Source organism: Squalius cephalus, assembly GCF_949319135.1.
Source record: "Squalius cephalus genome assembly, chromosome: 19".
Taxonomy (NCBI): domain Eukaryota; kingdom Metazoa; phylum Chordata; class Actinopteri; order Cypriniformes; family Leuciscidae; genus Squalius; species Squalius cephalus.
This window is the reverse complement of record NC_137140.1, coordinates 29,481,152-29,505,269: the sequence shown is the minus strand read 5'-3', so window position 1 is coordinate 29,505,269 and position 24,118 is coordinate 29,481,152. Positions and strand designations below refer to the sequence as shown.

Below are 24,118 nucleotides of genomic sequence, written 5' to 3'. Positions count from 1 at the left end.
TTTTAAGAGTGACGTGGTCCCTCTTTCCTCTGACTTTTGTCTTTTTGGGAAGTCCTCTGTGCTCTCTGATTGCTTTCCCCCCTAGCTCTGCTCTGTCCCCACTTTCTAGTCTTTCTCTCCGCCATCAGTTGTTTGATCTTTCCTGCATCCATATTGCAGTTATGGCACTTGTCTCCCACCAACAAGGCTCAAAGCGTTGCGGAGTGCCTTTTACATTGATCCAGGGCCTACGCGTCTCCCTCCAACCATATATCGATCTCAGACACCGGATAGAGATTCTCCACTCTCCTCGAAGGAGAGATGGAAAAACTGAATAACGCCCCCTGAGCCGATTCTCAGGAGAGAAATTAGAGGGAGACGGGGGTGTATGTTTACGTTTGTACGTTTATGCAGGTTTGGCGTTATCTCACTATTCATTTTCATGCTGCTAAAACCACCTTTCACACATCGAAGGTAAAAAAGTCATTCAAGTTTGTGTTGATGCAAAGTGTGCCTTTAGCGAGTCTCATGAGACACTTTTTTCCCTTCACTTTTGCATGGCTTGCAAGCCCCTAACTAGCATGGATCTTACGTACTTGCGAAATGCCGAAAAGTGTTATTCTTCATCTTCCTTCTGTCTCTCTCTTTCTCTCTTTCTTTATCTGAGCGTAACTGGTGTGTAGGAGCTTGTTTGGTCCCCTCAGGCTTTTGGCTCTGAGTTCTCTGCTGCTGTATTAGTGGAGTGAGAACGGCTTTCATGTTCTGCTCAGTGTCGCTAACAGAAAGCACACAAGATTTTGTCCTTTTACGATTCCCCTTGCGACACAAACAAGTCACACACAGCGATATTCAAAGTAAACCCTGTCTAAATGGTTGCCTGAAGTCTTCACTGGCTCAAGAGTTTTTGACAGACCAGTGGCTTTCTTCAGCACTGCTGGAGAGTAAATGGTTTGGGATGAGAGAGATTAGATTTAAAAAAAAAAAAAAAAAAAAGGAAAAAGATTATTTAATATTTAAGAATCTTTGAATAATTAACACAGGAGGAAAAAGTCAGCAGTGATCAGACCAAAGGAGGCTTTTCGGAATTTCACTTTGATAAGAATTTTGATATATATATATATATATATATATATATATATATATATATATATATATATATATCAGTATGTCCAGTTCTAGGATATTGGATGTTTAGGATGTTTATTAGTACTTATAAAGCACATATTAATCCCTTATTCTACATGACCATATTATCCCTTAATCCTACTCAATACAAACAACTACCTTACTAACTATTAATAAGCAGTAATTAGGAGTAATTGAGGCAAACGTCATAGTTAATAGTTAGTTAATAGTGAAAATTGGTCCCTAATCTAAAGTGTGACCTATTGTTTTCACATTTATTCTAATTTCAGGGACATTTTCAAAACCCTGGTCTATATTGGTCCCTGGTGCTATATTCCCAATCAAATTTGAAGCTTTTGATAGTTTTGCATGTGTAATAGGGGTGTCAATTCAGTTGAAAAAATCACTCCTCTTCATAACGCAAGGATCACATCCAACATATGTTTAGATTTTTTGTCTATATCTTTCTCTTGTAATAGCGTCTAAAGTAGTACAGTACAGACTTTCCTCCATCTCGTCCATTCCGCTCTTTACTTCCTGCCCTCCATTTGAATGTCGCGCGTCATCACAATCACGTGACTGCAAACCACCTATTGTATCATATCAAATTGAAATGTAGCGCATAAGTCATATGGTCTACTTTTTTGCTGATTTTGTTGTCCTTTTGTGAGCTTGTTATCACTGCATAATTTAATTGTATACAATAACAAATGGACATTCTACTAATCCACCTAAACAGAAAAATCATACAGGTTTCAAATGACATGAGGGTGAGTAGATGATGGCAGACATGCTATTTTTTATTTTTTTTTGGCAGACATTGTATGTTTATTCCCTTTAAGAGAGGTCAGTTATGGCTGAACATCATGGAAATCCCTGTTTTGTACAATTGACCTGTTCTCTCCTCCTGCAGTCGGCACCTCAGGAATAGGCAGCACTAGCAGAGTTCATGGAGAAAAAAAATCATTTGGCTGCTGCGTGGCCCAGGCCCTTTGCTCATTCCAATGCCTCCGAGCGATGGGAGATGCTCCGGCAGCCATGCGAGACAGCTCACGCTGCAGGACAGAGGAGAAAAGACAAGGAAAATGTGAAAGAGATATGCGAAAGACAGACACAGGCAGAGAAAAGAGAGAGCGCCTGATATCCCTGTCACCTTGTCTTTCTTTTCCATCTTCCCTTATTTTTGCTTGTGTGATTCCAGTTTTAGCTGTGGGCTGGGATTTGGAGGCCCAGATGTCTGTCTGATCTGCATGCCTGGAGAGACAGGAAGTGAGGTCACAGCGTCGGCAAAACATTATTAGTCACTATTAACAAATATGTTTTGATACATCATTAGATTAGATTCTACTAATGTATGTGCTATTTTAGTCACTCTCGCATCTCTTAATCAGAACTGGAATTAAAAAAAAATTCTTGCAGAAATTTGACTTGGTGGTTTGCTAATCGCATAATACAACATATGACAAACAATATACACTAATCTTCAAAAGTAATGTAATGTGAAATAATATTTCAATTTAAAATAGCTGTTTTCTATTATAATATATTTTAAAATGCTATTTATTCATGTGATTACAAAGCTGAATTTTCAGCATCATTACTCCAGTCTTCAGTGTCACATGATCCTTCAGAAATCATTTTAATATGCTGATTTGATGCTCAAGAAATGTTTATTATTATTATTATTATTAATGTTGAAAACAGTTGGGCTGCATTTTTTCAGGATTCTTGATTGATAGAAAGCTCAAACGAACAGCATTTATTTAAACTAGAAATCCTTTGTAACAAAGTATTTACTGTTACTTTTGATCAGTTTAATGTGTCCTTGCTGAATAAAATGATTAATTTCTCAAAAAAAAAAAAAAAAAAAAAAACTAAACCCAAACTTTTGAATGGTAGTGATGTTGTAAAGTTTTTTTTCTACCAATACTAATTTCTAGATGTTAACATGACATTGTTAAGGTCCACATGAAAAAGGTTTTTGCACTCAACTCTGTAATATGACATTTATGACTTAAAAAGGATAATCAACAAGAAAACAAAATGTAGGGTGGGACTTAATGGTATTAATCCAGCTTTGATTGGATGGTGAAAAGTGGGCGTTTCACACCAGAATGGAGGCAGATCTGACTGAGCTTGCAGTGGGTTGTAGAGAGAATGATGTTGTCCCAGGAATCAGGCTATATTTATTTGAGCCTATACCTGCTGGGAACCGAGATGGTGATATGGATTTTCTCAACGAATACCAATGGTAACACTCAGATCTATTATTATTTCCTATTATTTTGTTATTTTTTTACTGCATTAATGTTAACCAGCTTTAAATCACTGTGATAGCTATTGATAGGGTTTTATAAAGTATATTACCTTCATCAGTAGTATAATACACCAGCTAAACATAACTGGTTAATGCTTAAAGCAAGTCATTTGTTGTTTTCTCTCAAAATGTGTTGACCATTTGGCTCTGTGGTGCCATTAAAACATTGCTAGTTAGTTTGTTTGAACATCCCAACCAGCAACCAGCAACCGGCGATGGCTCAACCAATATATTTTTGGATAACCAATGGCAGATGTGGGAGTGTTCAAGAAACCTGTTGCTATTTTTGCAATTCCGTTTGGTGACACTGGTGGTGCCAAAATTACACTTCACTTTTAAAGTGATTGTATTACAGTCTAGATGACCTTTGTTTGTTGAAAAGGTGAACAAGTCAGCACATTAGTGCATACATTTTGAAGAAAGATTATGAAGAATAACATAGTTTGGAATAGCATTCACTATTGTGCACTGTCGAACCATGAATGTGTGTTAAGAAAGTAAATACGACCAATTTAATGTTTTCTAGTGTATGAATATGTCCCCAGATCATGAAAAGCATGTTATTTGGTAACATAGTTGTGCCTGCTCTCCATGACAGGAGGTGCTCATGCTTTGCTTGTGCTTAGAGTGTTCTTTTGTGTTCAGTTGTGTACCTTCTCGGAAATCAGCCGGGTGAATGCACAATCAAAGCTTGTCTCTCGCTGCCCACATACCCAGGACATGCCTCCGGGCGTATGGGGGCAGGTTACTCTGGGCTGAGCTGTCAAGTCGACTCAAGCAGGCAGGTGGAGGGCCGACTGCGAAGTCCGGATCAGGCTTTTAGGAACCCTAATGGCCACAGCAAGCATAATGGCTTTTATTGTCTGGAGGTTGTCCCACAGAGACATCACCCCGACCGGCCTCTACCGTTCCTTTTATTTACAACAATCCCTTCTCTGGCTGAGTCAGGGAGTGGGCGGCTTTCATCATCCGAGTTCTCAATTGCCTGCCTTGTCGACACTTGTCTTTCCAAGGTCTGTTCTGTCGTCTAATTCTTTTTTCCATCTGTATAATTTGGTCATCTTTATTGAGAATAACTATAAGGGATGTTGTGGTCATAGAATCATTGAAGATGTTTGAGGCACAGTGTAGGTAAACATCTACATTTATCTCAGTGTTTTTGAAGGTGTCATCTGTTGGCATGATACTTGACTCAGAGGTGAAAAAGTAACCTCATTGATTTCCTGCAGGAAACTAGACCTTGGTGTAATTCTCTCTATAGATTTGGATTGATTGGATGGAAGAACATCCGTCTAAAGGATTCCCCGGCTGTAAACATAAGGGTGAAGGACTGATTTGATTAGACCTGTGGCTTCTGTGGGTTATCTTGGACCCTTGAAGCATGTCAAGGCTTATTTTTTTTTCTGTTGCAACACCTTGAAAGAGTAACTATATCCATTCAATGTTCAGAAGATTTGAGTGCTGAAAAGATAATGTTAACAAGTGGGGCTGTAAGGAATATCTGATCTTCTCTAGAAGAATATATGTTGTGTGCTCTATCATTTTGAGTCAGAACTTTGTGATTATACACTCTCAGAAAAAATATAGTACTAAAGCTATCACTAGGATGGGTACCCTTTAAAAAGGTTATTATATGTACCATTTAGGTCCGTTCAATATCCATTCTTTCTTCATTCGATATCCATTCTTTAGGTACAAAGGTGTACCTTATGAAAGGGTACCATCCCAGCGACAGCTTTTGTACCTTTTTTCTGAGAGTGTAAGCAAAAGATCTTTTATGTGGGTTATTTTTTTAAGTCAAATGGTCAATTTGAATTCAAATGTGATGCTTTTTAATCCATAACTGCCTCAATGTGAATTGATGTGAACTGATGTGAACTGATCTCTTATGTAACTCAATCAGTGTGTCAACCAAGGAAAGACATCATTAAAACACCCTGTGAACAACATGTCACATGACGTTACATTTACATCTAGAACTAACCTCATAGAGTGTTAGTTCACTAGAAAAAAAGTTGGAGAGGAGAATATCACTACAATCATTGTTAAATATTTGTGCTATATTTTATATGTATTTTTTATATTTAACCTGTTATTGATGTCTTAATTATTATACTTCCTTTAAGCAGTTTGGAGGTGGTAAGATGTTTTAATGTTTTTGATTAAGTCCTTTACACTTACCAAGGCTGCATCTATTTGATCAAAAATACAGTAAAACAGTAATATTGTTATACATATTAATACAATTTAAAATAACAGTTTTCTAGTTCATAATAAATGCATTTATTCCAGAATTTTCAGCATTGTTACTCATAGTCTTCAGTGTGATCCTTCATAAAGCATTCTAATATGCTGATTTGGTGCTTAAGAAACATTTATTATTATGATCAATTATCATATTATTATCTTATTAGATTCTTTGATGAATAGACAGTTAAAAAAAATATTTGAAATAGAAGTATTTTATGTATCATTATACATGTCTTTACTGTCACTTTTGATCCGTTTCATTCAGCACACACCGTAAAACTCAAAATGTGTTTCTGGGTCAAAACGCCTCAAAGTGATGGAGCAGGTCACATTTGCAATTCTATTTGTCAAGTAGTTGGTCAAACTGCTTCAAAACATGGTGAATAAACATATTCACACATATTCGTTCAGGTCACCTTGAATAGAAATATTACTCAAACAGAAATGCCAGAAAGGAAACTGTCATCAAAAAAAAAAAAAAAACTTTAAGGTGAACATTTCGACCTGATGGACTGGCACACAAAGAACTCTCCATTTATAAAGAGTCGCACTGACCCCAATCACTAGCTCTTCTCCTGTAGGAAAAAAACCCTTGAAAGAACCATCTTAAACTTCCAGAGCCCCTTCCTTTAGAGACTCTTCCTCCTTGGACTCAGAAAGCCGAGTCTTTTCGACAGCCATTAGCGACTATTCAGCGGAGGGTACAGGGAAGGGAAAATCCATTGAGAAGTCTGAGAGTGTTGCTTATTTTGCCTTCTGGAATGGCAGACCGTGGACCTGGAGACCACGAGGGAGCCCGTAGTCGCTCGCTTGCCTGCTCCTTTTGTTTCATAAAACAACAAAGCGCTATTTTCAGGGACCCCGAATCCACTGCGGATCGTAGAGATGGGAAAGGGAGAAACTGATGTGCCATTAAGAAGCTTTATTACTTTTTTATCAGTAGCAGGAGGATAAGCCCGTGGTTTGAGTGTAGACCCAGTGGGGAAAGGAATTTAGAGAGAGAGGGAGAGAAAGAAGTGGGATGGGTAGGGGTCAAATCCCAGCGGCACATCAGGGCCTCTCTATCTCAGAGGGGGACGCCGTACTCGACAGGGAGACTCAACAACTGGATTTTACGGGATAAAATCTCTTCATCTATCATCCTGACATGCCATCAACATTTTTCCCACTCCATTTTTCTTTACATCAATCATTTTATATGCCAGTAACAATAGAGGCAACTGTGGAAATGGTGCATTTGATTGGTTATGGCTTCATAGATTTATACAGCTCAGTATCTGAAAGAGTGTAGCGGCAACTTGTCCTGGGATGTTTTTTTTTTATCTGATCCGTATTTGTTTGTTTGTTCCCCTCATTTATTTTATTCTAATCTGTTATTACACATACAGTGGACTGCAGCTTCAAATCACCATATCTGACTCTAGCTAAATATGTTTCCTTCTATAAATACGCCAGGGATTAAGATCCATCATAAAGCCCACGGCTAGATTTTCTAGGTTGCACGATACTTGTTTGTCAGCTAGTGACATGTCGAATAGTGGCACTTGTAAAGTACATAATTGTGGTGTGAAAATCTGTGTGACAGGCAGGAAAATTAAAGATTGAGTAGGTTTGTCTAGTCAACATTATCCAGTGAGCACATTTGAACTGATTTTTAACAGTAACTTTTTAATGTTTGTAACGCTGTGAATTATCTCAGAGGTGTCTGGTTTGGTTTATTTATTAACTCACATATATATATGGGAATCCCTATGGGAAATATTATTTCAGAAACAAGACAGCTGTAAAAGTGGCACCATTGCTATTTTTGCATTTAAAAACCTGCATGTCTTCAATAACCATTCACAGTCCAGTTTAATCAGGCACTTTGTGTGTTAAAATAGCACTATTCTGTATTTAAATTGTTAAATTATCCTTTTCAGTGCAAACATGCCTATTTTCTGGGCATATTTTAAGCTTCATATCATAGGCAAATTCCCACTATTATGTACAAAGCTCTTACCTGCTGGAGTTAACATTGTGCTAGTACCTCCCACGGTAAGCAGGTGGTAAACAGAATGTTTATGTACACTTTTTGGAATCGTTATGACAGCAGTTATTCAGCAAATGATAGTGACGTGCATTTTTCCCTGTATGCCAAATCACGGCAGTCTGCTAGCACTCAGAAACGATCTGAAATGTTGAAAATTGGGGCGTGCAAAGTGCTTTCAATACCGATTTTATGGCCATTCAAGATGTGACCTTGCATATTTCCTTGATTAGTTTTAAAACACTCTCTAGTGGTCAGACCTGAATGTTTTTAGCATGTAAATCAAATGCATAACATGGGTAGAACATAACTGACCTTTTTTTCAATTGCACTTCCTCTTTGAGATGCACTAGTATCCTCATTAAAATCAATACATAGCACTTATTTGTAGGCCATGTAATAACTACCTAAACTGTCATGTGAGTTAGCACGTTGTATTTTCTATTGGCTGTCTGCAAGAATTAACTTTCAGATGTGTGATGCATTGCCTTCTGTTATTATGAATCATGTGTATGTACATTTATACTGCCTCGGTACATTAAGTCTGTGACATACTGTATATATACATTTATGCCGCCTCTGCGCATTACGTCTGTAATATATGCATTTTTTTTTTAAATTAAACCTCTCCAACCCAAGCACAAAAGAAAAAAAATTGAAAGTTAATGTTTAATATAATTAGTTCTCTGATAAGGTATAAATGGTCCATGTAGTCTCTTAATAAACGAGTCAATAAAGATTGTATGTTATCAAACAATTAGACATCAATTAGACAAGCATACTGTTGCTGAAAATAATTTTAGCTTGAAATGCTTGAAATGTCAAGTCAGCTACCCACATATGTGCTTTTTCATATTAATTTTTATTTTTTTTTGTCTTCAAATGTTCTTCATGTTCTCTTTTATTTATCTCAGTAGCTCTGTCCATCAAACACACAATATGTATCATACAGTATATAGGCTACTAAACTGTAGTAATATTTATGATAATAATGTTTGCTGGAAGTCAGTGTACAGTATGACAATCAAAGTGAGGCCTAGAGTCAGGCACACTTACTGCTGATTTTTAATTAGTTATCTTTCCTCAACAAGTTAAAACATTTAGCACAATAAAGAAGAAAGTCTAAAATAGCCTCTGGCATCTCTTGTTTTCCTTTACCCTGCGTTTGAAAAGAACTAATCGTTGCTGAAATCCCTACAGGCTGTGTTTGCATAAGGTTAAGATGCTAAAAGTTCCTCAGGGCCTTTTTTTTCTGAAATCGGTTGCATATTCATGGCATCTTGGGGTGGAATTAGATGAATAAATACTTGCATGGTTTTGCTTTTGCTTGAAATCTGCTCTTTCTGATTCACCTTTGATCACACAACAAAGCGGACCAGAAGTTGCCCCCTCTGAAGCACTGTGGGCAGAGACAATGTTTAATCTCTCTTTCATTTTCTCGCTTGTTCTTTCCGCTTGGAAAATACGAGGCCAGGCTCTTGCCGTCCCAGTGCGTCCATCTAGTGTGGTGGTTCTCAACAGGGGCATTCAGAGAACAACAGGGGTGTTGGAAGCAAGATTTTTGAAAGGGGGGCTTTCAGGTGTTCACGAGTTTACACCAAAGATCCAGGCAAGACATGATTAAACATGTAATTACTTGTGAAATAATAAAATCTGCCCGTTTAATGCGACATTTAAGCTATGTATAATTTCTTTTGCAACGACTCTGTTATTTTTCCAGTCATAGACCATCACTCAAGCACTGACTATCCAGCGCTGACAAGAATCAGCATTCACACGCTCAAAAAATGTGCTTTTACATTTTTAGGCATTAACTAATTCCAGTGCCTAATGCCAAAATGTTTTCTTTGTTCACCAAGTAATTTACTGGTCAGGCATTATTGTTAACTCGCAAGACTGTAGAAAATGACAGTTTGATGGATCATTTAAATATATTCTGTAATCATGTAATGCATTAATTTCGCCGTCACATCTGAGTGTGAAACGCTGCTTGGATAGTTTCAAGATAGTTAAAAATAATTAATAATACAATAATAATTTAATTGTTCATCTGTGTTTATTTTTGTTAGAAGATTTTTTACTGATTATGAACACAAATGAATCATGAGAAACCAAATTAATTATAATTTTATTAATTATACCATTGATGAAAACAAGCTGATACCAAGGTATTTTAGGCCTGCAATTCTAACATAATTTTTCATGAAAAATCATGATTGAATTTTTTTTTTTCGTAAGTAATGTTAATGTAAGCAGTAAAGAAATTAGCAGAAAAACATCAAGCACAGGGCTCACACTAATTTTCAAATCAACTTCGAAAGTTCAAATAAATCATTTTGATTTTTCCCTGTTAATGCTCTCCAGGGGTCCTGGATAATGGATAGAGGGGGCACTGGCCCAAAAAAGGTTGAGAACCACTGATCTAGTGTTTATTTCACGGCAATAAAAAGTAAGAGACTTCTTGCTAGGCCTGTTCCACTTCCAGCTGTCTGACACACAGCCCTAAATAGACACACCGGCCCATCCTGCCGGTTGCATATTGATGTTGGGATTTAGTAGTGATGTGGGACACACCAGCGGTTGAGGATGAATGGACTGATAGCCTTTTTATGGTGCACGCTAAAAATGTTTTAGGCTAGGTTAGGGGATGCATTATGTATAGTATATCAGTTATTAGTCGATATTAGGTTGTTGTTTTCTTTATTGTTTTTTATCGGCAGATGGATATTGGATACTTAATTGTGCTTGCTAATTTTCACTAGTTTTTTATTTAGATTCCCATTGCCATCATCAACCGCTCACTTAAAACTATTAATAATTTAACCACTTTAAATGTAATATTTAGCAAATATCAAAATTAATGTCAATTTTCTATACTATACATTATAATGTTGTGATGCCAAAATGTATTTGTAGAAAATAATTGACTATTTGATTAGCATGTTATGGAATATTATGTCTGTCTATCCATCCATCCATCCATATATAGATTATATTATATTTCAAATAAATGCTGTTACGTTTGACTTTTTATTCATCAAAGAATTCTGAAAAATGAAAAGAAAATGGATTACAGTTTCCACACACAAAAAAATTAAGCAGCCCAACTGTTTACAACCTTTATAATAATGAGAAATGTTACTTGAGCAACAAAATAGCATATTCGAATGATTTCTGAAGGATCATGTGGCACTGAAGACTGGAGTAATAGCACAAAGATAGGATATAATTTTTTTTTTTTTTTTAAGTAGAAAATATTTAAAAATATAAATGCAGCCTTGGTGAGCATAAAATACTTATTTCTAAAACATAACAAATCTTACGGACCCCAAAGGACTTAATGCCTTAAGCATTATGTGTGTGTTTATTTGTATATATTAATTTTAATTTATATATTATAAAGAGTTTTAAAATTTTCCCCAAAAATTCCACCTGTTTGCCATTGGTCAGGCGAACATATAGCCCCGCCCTAAACTCACGCCATTGGTTAAGCCACTGCTGGGCAGGATGGGACAAACAGAGCCATGATAGCTTTGATAGCACTCTTCAGGAATTCGTCCATCTTGACTTGTCTCTGCTTTTTATGCTGGGAGATAAGAAAATATTGAAATAAATTGAAAGATTACATGACACACATCACATTTACACATCCCATTAGTTTTGTGTGCAGTGTTTGCTGGAATTTGTGATGCTTGAAGCCTTGACACCCAACATGACGTGCTCTCTCGAGAGTAAGAGTGTTCTCCGACAGAGCATGCACAAGCACCCTACAAACCGGCTTACGAGTGAGTCTTTTTTCAAGACAAGACAAGACACCCGTAATGTACGGGTAAGAACAAATGACTTCTATAAAACAAGCTCTGATATTAATGGAGGGTGTCTGAGGTTAGGAAGGCAGTCTATCCAGTTGTTTGAAATCTAGGGTACTTGACATAAGGTTGTGAATCGTAATGCAGACAACAATCCTCTGAGAAATACCAGATCAAGAGGATTAGATACGAGAAGTCAGCAAAGGCCTTTTGAAGTAAAAAATAGTCCATCCCTTTCATTTTTTTTTTTTTTTTCTTCTTAACCCAATCTGTAGAAAACAATATGGTCTGATTGACGATCTCTCTTTGATCCTCTAACCATTATGTCTTCTGGAGCATCATGGACTACGGCATTGTGCAGATTCAACTTTTCTTTATTTCTTTATTCTTTTTCTTTCTGAGCTTTTAAGCTGGTTGGTTTTAACTCTGGCTCTGATGGAAAATACTCCAGAATCTGGCTGGATTTTCCTATTCTTCCATCATTTCATGTTGTCTTTGATTCCCCTTCACGATGCTCTAATCGATCGGACTCGCTCTCGCTGTGAGATCACCCAGACTCTCACGCAAGCCATCTTTATGCGCTCTCACGTGACACCTATGTAAGATAAAAAAGCACGTCCTATGCTTTTAAAGGAATTTAATCCATATTGTAGGTTTTGAGCTGGATTTTCACAGCGCAAGCTCTTGTTCTTGTAAGCAGCCCACCTAACATGTTCTCTCTCAAAGCCCAGTGTGAATCGGCTTGTCAGTCATTTCCTACCAAAGTTTCTCCCTGTGTAGATGAGGATGAAGCGGTAGCACGCTAGCAGAGCTCAGAGTTTAATTCTCTTTTCCATGCTGAAATGTATCTTTTAGGGATTAATTAACATGTAATGTATAGTAATGGTTAGTCGGCGCCCTGAGCTAAAAGATGTCTCTAGGCTTAAAATATGGCTCAGATCATTTAGGTAGGCCTCTGTCAATGCATCAAGCTTTGGATTATAGCATTTTAGCGAGAGTATTGTTTAGCTTTTAGTTTGGGACGTGAGGATTTGAGAAAGGCATGCGTATCAGAGTAAACCATGTAATGGGACACATTGAGGTTTCTGTTTTATCTGACCTCATTTAGTTGGATTTAGTCTTAACTGTCCCAAGCCTTTTTTTTTTTTTTTTGCATACTTTTTTATTATTCATTGATTTTTTTGCCATAATGGAGAGAGGAAAACCAATGGGGACGTACAAGAAAAAAGAAGAATATACATGACCATACAAAGAGCCTATTTTTATATTTCATGGACAACATGTATTTACTATTAGATTTACTATCTTTGTCACATAGTGTAAATGAGACTTTATACATGAAAATGTACAGTTGTCTTTATATATCAGGAAGGGGGTCATAATATAAAAATGCCATAAAAGTTGTTTAAATGACACTTACAGAACTATGACAGTAGATTTTGTATCATATGACTGTTTCAATGAGTTTGTGTACATTCTTAAACTATAGTGGTCATTTGGGTTGCATTGTTCAAAATATCTTTAATGTTCAAAGGAAGAAAATAAGCAATGTGGGTTTGTAAAAACATGAGGGTGAGTAAACGATGACAGAATTTTCATTTTGCGTAAACTCGCTCATATAATAGATGCTGCGGTTGTGGACACAAGAGGGATTTGCTCCTTTGTCTGGAGACTAAAGCAATAATCAAGCTAGTTTACTCTACTTTTAAGATCTTATTTCCAGGAACCACTGCTTCGCCTTGCCTTGTTTGCATTGAACCAAGTTCCAACTGGTTTCAGACCTAACCACAAGGGCATTGAGAGAGAGAGAGAGACTGAAGTGGAGAAATAGAGATGCGGTGTACTCTTCATTCTCTGACAGGGTGGATGGGTACGGCCTTGACAGTGATCTTGCCCTAGCATTTCTATGGTCAGTGGTTTTTCTATTTCCATTACCCACTGAAACAGTGTTGTTGTTTTTTTTTCCCTCGTCCTCTCATCCTCTCTCAACGAGACTAGGTTAGCCAAACAGGCCTCACAAAGAAGAAAGCATCAACAGCAGTGGGAAAACACCATGTCATCATGCATGAAGGTTTAATGAAGAAGCCTGAGTTGTGTTTACAAAGTGTGAAAAGAGCCTTTCCAGAGGTCCAGAAGCTCCATCTGGAAATGTTATGCTTTTCTTATTGTTTGTATTTCTTACTCAATATCTTTACGTCTGTGTCTTTCTGTGCTTTTCCCCCTCATCCTAGATCACATTTCCTTGCCTCTGCGGTTTGTCTGCGAGAGCTCTCGTAGGGACTGTGAGATCGAAGTTGATACCGAAAATAGCTTAAAATAACCCATCAAAAGGCAGGACACTGAGTAGAGATATTTGGATGAAAAGGCAGGAAATTAGAGGAGAGGAGAGTGGAAAATAGTGTGAGGATCTGACACCAGAGACTTTTGGTCTAGTTAAGGAGTAAAAAAGTGCACATCATAAGGGCATTACTGGGAAACTGTACAAATGGGGGATGGAGAAGGATGGTAGGGGTCAGGAGGTCATGATGAAATAGGTCTGAGCGTCCAGACTGTGAGCGAGGTAAAAGTCTGTCATCGCAGAACATCAGACTACAGAAATTGTCTTTTCATTACAATAGGTTGTACAAGCAGAAATTTGCTGATACTTACTGTAATTTATATGTTAATGTAGCCAATTGTGTGCAATACCCATTTTGGCTTTGGTTGTGCCTCCAATGTCTTTGTTACATAAACAAGAAAAGAGAGGTGCATCAGGGTAAATGTAAACGTGTTCGAAGGTTCCACTCAGAAAGCAAAATTGTGTAAAATAGGGTGAATACATGTGAATTGGGACACTTTTGTCATTGAGATGAATGGGAAAAGGGTCTCAATTTATTTGTATTCACCCTCTAATTATAGACTACTTTGAGACTATATATCATCCTGAAGGGGGTTATTTTTATTATATCAAAAATTTTTATCATACTGAAGAGGCTTATTTTGCAATAATAACCGGCTCAATAACCAAACTTACTGAAATAAATAAATAGATACAATTATTTGTTGGAAACTGTTTGCCTAGGACAACGTTCCGTCATACTGTTTCATACTGTATATATTAGAGTTCAACGGTGGCCATCCAATTTTTTCGCTATTTTTCCAATTAGTTTTTCCCATAAGGATTTTTAGTAATTTGAAGGCATAAGGAGCCTGAATCGATCATGTAATTTGCATATTTGCAGTGCTTCATGGGAGTGTAGAGAGATGGGCGCTAAAGAGTTATTTTGTCATGATTTTCTAGTTTCGATTCTCCGATTGGAGATTTCTTTGCAGGTAATATAGTTTTTCACTAGGAATTCCACTGTTAAACATGATTATATAAAAAAAAAATAGTTGAAAAAATGCAAACTGTAAGCTCCATTTTTACTTCCGGACTGTTGCTTTCTATATTTGACTGTAGAATGTTGTGAACTCAGTAGCTCAACCAACTTGGACCAGTTAGAAACCACGTTATATATCTTAGTTCATACTTGTCAGGTTTGGTTTGATTAAAATAACTCTGGTGCAATTGCTCTGTTGGTTCATTTAAATAAGTGTGAATGCTGCCATCTGAACCCTGGTGCACACCAAACAAGCAGAAAGAGACCCCTAATAAAAGGGGGTCCAAACAAACTCTGGTGTGGTTCGACTAAAATATGAACACAAAACGGACCAAAGACATCTGATGTCACCAGATGTGACCCTAAAAAGGACAGAAAAAGTTTTGCATACAATGAAAGTCAATAAAATCAAATGTTCTTTTGGCTGCACTGACTTTCGTTGTATGAACAAAAACACTGACTTTATAATACAATAAAGTCACAAAGGTTTGTAGTTGTTGTTTTTTTTTTTTACTGAACTATCCCTTTAAGATGGCTTTTCCAACAAGCAAAATCTGTTTTACATGCACATCCTTTTAACCTCCACTCCCCAACACACAAATTGGCCAACAACAACCCATTAAAAAAGCTACATGTTTATTCTAAATGCACTTGCAGCTTAGCAAGCCACTAACGCAGAAAGTCACGCTACAATAGCTTGTGTTCCCTCTCTGCTGCTTTAAACACGATTAGCATAGTTAAATGGACACTGACCGCTGTGCAAATGGTGCTCAATAACATTTAATTCATCGTAATTATCGCGGACATCGTAATTAGCATCAGAAAGGCATTTGGATTATTAGCATCAGGGGCAACTGATGTTGTATTTGTGTTTTGTCAGTATGGTATCATGGAAGGAGGTCGCATGTAAATAATATGCTGTTATTTGTGCATTTTTATAACCAAGTTCATTTACTTCACAGTGTTGTGTTTACTTTCTTGCAGCCTGGTCACAGAATTCATCTAACACTCATAATGGTTGAACTCAGCCTCCTGGTGTGTGTGTGTGTGTGTGTATGCGAGCATGTGTGTTACGTGCATACGCTTTGATCTCTCTACACACAGATTATCCACGGGGAGAGAATGTATATGTGGCACTTCCACACAGGCATAATTAAATCGTGTGGATCCTGTAATTGCTGCTTTTAAACAGAACTAGATTAGCAAAGATTTCTCTCAGGAATGTTTGGTTAGCGGCACAGGAGAAAATATAATTCCCATTGCAACCGTGTGAGTGGCATGCTGAATACCGACAACGGTCTTAGAGTCTCTCTCCAGCTGAGCTTAAATGCAGTGAAGCAGGCGACAACAATTGTTTGCATGTTTTTGCTCTGCGTGTTGTGAAAGACACAGCTGTCATCTCTTGGTGCCCAGTTTATCTGTGCATTTCAAGGGAAGAATGCCATCTCAGAGTTGACTTTAAAGTTGTATTTGCATCACACTAAATTATCAGTCATCAATATCCTTAAACAGAACTGCCATATAAAGAATATTCATCTACAAAATTGAGATGTATAGTGCAACTGAGAAGCAAGACATTTAAATTGAATTTCAATGCCATTTAAATTTATTGAGCTTGCCATTTTAACGAAAAGTTAATGTGTTTGCATTAAAATACATATTTTGACTGGATCAGTATTGTTAACTATGTATATTGGCACACATTTGTAACATTTACTGAAAAGCCGGTTATTTCAAATGAAATTAGAATCATTAAATTTAATATTACTATTATAAGTAAAAAGTCATTTCAAATGGGCTTTCTACTTTTGCATGTTCTATCTTGTTCGACAATCTTTTAAAGAGTAAATATTTAAAGAGAGAGAAAAAAAACTAAATAACTTGTAAACTTCAGGGAAAATGTCATTCCCTCACATCAGGAAACCTGTTTTTAATTAATTTTTAATTGATTGAGCTGCTGGTGGAGTCTTTGAAGTTCTGATACCAGCTGGGGGTGACTGAATCATTTTTGGGTAAGAAAAAAAAAATGAAATAAATAAAATCGTTTGTTTTGATGGTTCGGGGAACCAAAGAACCCTCCAAAAATAAAATAAAACATTTGGATACTCCAAGATTTGTGGTTGCAGCTAGTGCATGACTGAAACTAGTGCATGGTAGATTGAACTAGCTCCTTCTGAGCCGTTTGATATTCCTGACACGTATCATGTTACAACAGAGCCATGTAGACTTTGTGTAGGGTTTGCTTATGATGTACACTTTTTAAAAATAGATTTCAAAAGGGTGTGATTCACGGTGATGCCATGGAAGAACATTTTGGGTTCCCAAAAGAACCTTTAATTGGTTGTGCTTGTGTGTGTGTATGTGTGGTCCTGGTAAACCCTACATTATGGGGACAAAATGTCGATTGTCAATAATGATTTTTTCCAGCTGATGTACAATAAAAAGATTGACAGTCAATCAGAATACCTCTCATTCAGCTCGAGCATTTAAAGTGGCAGACGACAAAACTGCAGCGTACGTTTAGAAACACAATGTCATCGCCGTTCTTGGTGTGAACATGCCTTCACCATCCATAATGCTCACTTCTCTTCAACTGATGCTCAAATAGTTCCAACATAATGTCAATAAAAAAGCAGGGTTCTCAAGTCTCACGCATTGGCCGTGAGACACACGCAATTCAACCAGTTCACACGCTCACACGCCACACCGTGTATTTCTCACGCTGAAAAGGCAATGCCAACCAAGCATGTCATGTCATGCAAGCTTTATATATAACGTTGTATACGAGGCGCGGGCACACAAAGTGAAGTTTCCTGCCGCCAGCGCATATCTTGGCCAGATTGCGTTCGTTAATAGGCAACACAGATGCGCGAACACACGGAAGTTGACGGAACATTCTCGGCCACCGTACGTTCGTTACTAGGTAACCAACAACATCGCGCGAACACACGTCGTGATGATGGAGAAGGTAAGTTGGAAGAAAGCTCGTCTAACATTTTTAGGCTAGAACATTTAATATATAGCCAATCATATACATTATTATTGATGCAGTCAAAAACTCTACAACTACTTTGCAACCAGGCCAGAAGCTTTGGCTCAGTTTGGCTAGCTTACGTTATCTGAAACTAAGGGAAATGTTAGTGGGTATGGGAAGGAATGAAGATGTATCTCTTCATTTTATTTTAAATAAATTTAAATTTATTTATTTTATTTTATTTTAAATTATATATTATACTGTATTAATAGTATTTCTAGTTACATTAAGGCTACATACGTATTAAAGCAGAGTGCTCTGGGTAATATATATCCTGTCAAAACATAGGCTACATTAATCATTGATTGCCATTGCATTTGTATTTTTCAAACACTTACAACACAAAACACATTTCATAAGCTGGAGTGTGTACTCTTGTGTACACACACACACACACACACACACACACACACACACACACACACACACACCTTAATAATACTCTAATATGTCATTTGTTCACAATGTCCCACCACACAATAAATCATTATACCGTTTCGACTAGACATATTCAAAATGCAAAAATATTTGTTTTTCCAAACTGTTTGGAGCAATTCATTATATTTTTGTAATTTTTGTATAACTTATTTGTAATTTTGAAATATAACATTAAAGAGTATATTTGATGTGATGAATTGCTCTGTCATTTATTAGATTTACCAATTGTTATAATTTCAATTTGTGCGGGTTAACAATGGTTAAAATTGGGGGGCGGGGACAGGTGGGGGCGGGGCTCCATTAGGCTCCTCCCCCAACCACATGTGATCTCACTCCAAGCTTTTGATCAAACTTGAGAACCCTGAAAAAAGTGTATCCTCATTGCGTAACATTAACCAGCTCTTATGTCCATCTTCTGAAATCAGAAGAGAAATGTTGCTCCACGTTTGCCTCCAACATCAACAGACCTTGCTGTTACTTCTGACAGCTACATTTTGAAGCTAAAAAACAAACAATCATCCACATGGCAGGACAAACAATCCTCAATTTTTTCCTGTGTGATTGAAGCGTGACAGATGTTGCACCTCCAACATATGGCTTTGTGCAGCATATTTCAACAGTTTTTGGCATCTTTTGTGCAGTAGTTGGCATTTAAATGCGTGAATGCCTGTGCCCCGCAGGGACCGCTAGATGCTAAAGGTTACCTGTCTTCTTTTTCTTCATTTCCCACTGTAATTTTATGTTGCTTTCTTTTTTATCAGTTTCTCACCCTGTTGTGGTTTCTTGACTTTCACAAGCAGAAATGCGGTCTGTTCTTCTGTCTCGTGTTTGACTCCGGGCGACGGCTCTGAAGCTCATGCTAACGCTCACTCCTTTCAGGCTGAAACTTCTTGTTTATGGGGCAGAGATTATGTATTGTCATGAGTTTGGATCTCTCCAGCTTTGAGGGAAATTGGCAACATGCTGAGAGGCCAACTGAGGTTATTTCCCATAAGCGCAAAGGCATCTGAATGTTGTCAGCCCATGATATGAGCTGTACACCTTTCACAATACCAAGGACACTTTATATGCTTTAACTCTCTCTTGTTGTATTTTGTAGGAAGACTATCTATCTATCTATCTATCTATCTATCTATCTATCTATCTATCTATCTATCTATCTATCTATCTATCTATCTATCTATCTATCTATCTATCTATCTATCTATCTATCACAACGTTCCAAAGTACATCCTTCACAAAAAAAGTTTTTATATTTGATAGTGCCAAAAATTTGAAAGTACAACCCTTGATTGTCGGGGTGCATTGACAGATGCACTAAAGATGTAGGCAGACTGTTTGGTTTGATATTTAATCAGCTTCTTGGGATGAATATTACCATCTTATCCCTCAATTGATCAGCAGATGTATTTATCAACTCATATAAATACTGTCACTTTCTTCTTCCATACGTCGCTCCATTTCTCATTCCTCAGCCCCCAACTATTCACTAATTAGGAACTAATTACCCAGGCAAGTGTAAACAATCACGGCAGATGGTGTAAATCTTCGAAATTAATGCTAATGACCTTGAATTCTGATAGGTTGAAGTGTATATTTTGCCTTCTTTATTTATTCGGCCTACTTTTGAAATGACACCATGTTGTTTTCGAACAACCCTAGACAAGTATGAGTCTGGGCTTTATTGGGTCTCGCTGTCTGGTCTGTTTGTGTGTTTGTATGTGTTCTTCCACTTGTTTACTAATTAGATTAGCATTGCAGATATTACCTTTATGCAGAGTGTTCTGCAGGAAAGATCAAATGCGTGTTGCTTTATCTCTCCAGAGGAGCTGTCTTTTTTTTTTTTGCACTCTTTTCTCCTGTCTGCACATGCGGCCTGTTGTATCTGTCTCAAGGTTTTCCACTATAGATAAACCCCATTGCTGTGAATAAACTAAGTCTCTGAATAGCTTGCAGTAAATTTTAAGTGTCCATTAGTGGGGAATAAAGGCTGTTACCTCCAACGAATCCTATAGCTATTAGTCATGTCATGGATTTACTCTCAAACAGATTTTAGAGGAATTTAGAGGTGAGGGAATCAAAAATCTCACGAGGACTCTGGGACCCTGAACTATATATATATATATATATATATATATATATATATATATATATATATATATATATATATATGTATATATGTAATGTCCTTGCAAGAGGGAGGGGACTTTATTTTGATTATATTAATTGGGCACATGACACATTTAATAAAAACACTTACATCATTTTTTTAGTGTTAACTTACCAATAGTTATTTTATTATTAATTCAAAACTTTTTTTTGTTTAATTTCTAATTTTGTAGTGTGCTTTTGTCTTTTCTTTTTTTTTTATCATTAAATACTTGTATTTCTGGTTCATTTTTTTTTTTTTATTTCAATTTTAATTTTAATTTATTTTGTTAGTGTTAATTTCAGTTAGTTTTTTTTTTTATTATTATTATTATTTCTTTATTTCAAGGATAGGCCCCTTGAGATGTACCATCTCATTTTCAAGGGGGTCCTTACAATAATAACAAACAATACAAGATAATAAAGAGTAAATATTAAAGATAATTTCAAACACATAAGCACAAAGACATACACACACTCACATACCCACACACTCCAACAATGCTCTCCGAAACTAGCCCCCCATAAAAAAATGAATAAATAAGTAAAAAAAAAAAAAAAAAAAAAAAGTTGTTCAATTAGTTAATTCCTAATGTTTTATTTTATTACATTTTTTTTATTTTAAAGTTTTATTTTATATTGAGATATATTTTATTTTAGCTTTATTTCATATAAAAAATGTTTTTAATAGTTTTAGTTTTAGTTAACAATACTAACCCTGGTTAGTAGTTTTAAAAGTGATTAGGGATTCATATTGTAATTCAATGTACAATATAATGTGACAGGCCACTTTTAGCACTTTTTATATCTCCCATCCACACTCATTTTCTTTTATTTTTTATGAATGAATGAATGAATGAATGAATGAATGAATGAATGAATGAATGAATGAATGAATGAATGAATGAATGAAAAAGCAAAGAATGAAAAATCATCTTTTGTGATTCTTGGATGGCATGAAATCATTTGAAATGACATGATTGTGTGTAAATGATGAATACATGTTTTATATTATAGGAGGTTTTTTTATTAATAATTGTCCTTGGACAGAAACAAGAAAAAATATAATTTTTAACATTTTGTGTGTGTGTGTGTGTGTGTGTGTGTGTGTGTGTGTGTGTGTGTGTGTGTGTGTGTGTGTGTGTGTGTGTGTGTGTGTGTGTGTGTGTGAAGCTAAAACAGCTTTGCCATAACTGGGGCCTCACAGGTGAAGAAACAAATAATAATAATCATATCGTAGCCTATTTTTCAAAATCGCAAACCAGCTGCTTGTCTTATTTCCCAATGCATATTTGGTTCCAACTGGAAAATCAGTCACATGCAGAGAGAAAGAACAGGTATAGAGACAGACAGACAGACAGACAGTCAGACAGACACAAAAGGTGCATAAAGGGTGAATGCTAATGACGTCTCTGGCAGTGCTCCTCAGGTGCTCGTAACTAACAGAGGAGGCCAGCTGCCCTTCGCTCCTGTCTTTCTGAATTAATATCTTCATTTGTTGGCTCATTGACGACATTAATTGTTTTCCAGTCGCTTTATCGGTGGACCGCAAATCAACCAAGAGGAAGTAAGTGGTTTGGTGTCACTCTCGGGTCATAATCTCCCTCTCTCTCCTTCTCTGTTTTCTCGCCCTTTCTTTTCTCTGTGCATTCATCCCTCTCAACAATTGATCATCCTGCTCTCTCCCTCTCACCTTTTTTTTCCCACCTTTCCACCAAAGCTGAAAACTAACACTGCTAGTTTCTCTTGCTTTCCTATATATAGGCTGTTCGCCACCCTTGGACACTATTGACAGTTTCCCAGCATGCTCTTCATTCAGTGCTTAGACACTCAACCTCAATAGAGATTTAAAGCAGTGTTTTGCAAACTCTTTCTAGTGTACCTTCACAGCCCCATCAGGCGTGATAACCAGAAATGTGTTTCTTTTTTTAAATCATACTGAATATAATTTGGCATTATCGTTAAAATATATATTTGTTTACTGAATGCGACATTAAAGTCATATTTTTTTTATATCTGTATAAGAATATGAGAATCACTGATTTAATGGACATAGCATTGACATTGACTTTCTGAATAATGGTGCTCTGTAGTTTTCTTGTGGGCATCGTCCATTTTGTTGCATCTTCATCAGGTGTGGTATTTCTTCAGCCTGGCAGGTGTGCAGGGGCGTTACATTTGCCTTGTACCCACATCCCAGAACATCTGTTTCTCTCCCGTTGTGTTGCTGTCATGTTCTTTCTGCCGTCCCTTCCAGGAGGAAGCGCTTCTTTGAATTCACACTCTCTGTGTACTGAAAAAGGCAACCAGCTAATTAGATGGATCAGGATTGCCATAAAAGCCCTGAATTTACTTGTTTACTTAGATAGCACTTCCTACGTTTACAGTACATGGAGACTTTTTGTTTCAGTCGGAATGAAATCATTCCAAATGATGATTCCGAACATAGTCCTTACATGAAATCAGATTTGGTCTTTTGACATGCGTACACTGCAGGAATTTACCGAGTTCCCCACTGTTTGTGCATACTAGCCATTCTCCTTCCTTCTTTGTTTTAAAAATCAGACTGAATATTTATTTATTCTGGGTCCTAATTAGGAGACGACGAGCACATAAAGCTTTGTGCCATACTGCGTATATTTATCAAGCAGTAAAAATGCCCTTTCTCACACCCAAAATAAGACATCTGTGAATAAGAGTCTGAAATAAAGACTGTTTGGACAGTGTTGTCCTTCCCACCTTCACAGACAATAAGTGGACGGAGAATTTTAGAATGACAAGACAATCATTTATGACACTACTGTGCATCATGCGTCAGATGTCATTACGCCATTTCTATGTCAGTAGGTGCAGAACTTTCTAGTTTCAATTTTCAGTCAGGACAAGTGTTTGCATGTCCTTTCGAGCAGATTAGAAAAGATTTAAACCCCTTACAATCCCTTTTTGTTATAAAAAGCATGCCAAATGTGTAAACAGCATCCAAAAACAAAATGTGCTTGTGACCCTTGTGAGTTTTTTTGTAGTTCATATCACGTAGCTTAAAGAGATGATGAATTTCCCCTTCATAGTCTGAGTTTAGACATTTATTGAACATCTGTTCAAGTTTGAATAAGTTCAGTCAGGGTTTTGCTGTTACAATGAGCAGAGAAATATTGGCAAAAGAGACTGGGAAATGAAAAAGAAGCGTGTGACCAAAGTAGTGTGTATATGTGAATACATTTGTGTTAATACAACTTTGAACAGCACATTGTATGTGACCCAAAATCCACAGACGCGTATACCAACCTCTTTACTCTTTTCAAATATCTCCAAGTCGTTCTCCGTCTACTCAGTCGCCTGATAGGAACCATTTTGTCCTTTGTCACAAAGAAAAACGCAGGAGCGGGTGGAATAATGCTTCTGGAAAATCCATTAGGACTTCATCTGCATCAGAAAGGCACCGAGGACGGAAAGCAATAGGTCATTCAGAGTCAGAGTCCTGCTGCTTGTCTGGCTTTTAAATTCCTGACGAATGTTCTTGTAAGAGTTTTTGAGCAGTCGTGTGAGTCTTTATCTGTGCATCACACCTCATGGGTGTTCAGAATGTATCGAGACTTTTTTCCGTTTCATTGTTATAACTGTTAGTTCCCA

The 24,118-nt window shown here is 36.9% G+C and overlaps 1 protein-coding gene and 1 long non-coding RNA gene across 7 annotated transcripts in view; one reads left to right on the top strand and one right to left on the bottom strand.

Annotated features, from left to right (window-relative positions):
- sdk2b (sidekick cell adhesion molecule 2b) overlaps positions 1–24,118 on the top strand; it is a 295,948-nt gene that overhangs the window by 161,554 nt on the left and 110,276 nt on the right. The window lies entirely within an intron of this gene.
- LOC307147013 lies at positions 1,931–8,336 on the bottom strand. Its single transcript, XR_013819201.1, has 3 exons — positions 4,075–8,336; positions 2,258–2,358; positions 1,931–2,159 (listed from the first exon to the last, which is right to left on the bottom strand). It is a non-coding gene; the product is annotated as an uncharacterized lncRNA (long non-coding RNA).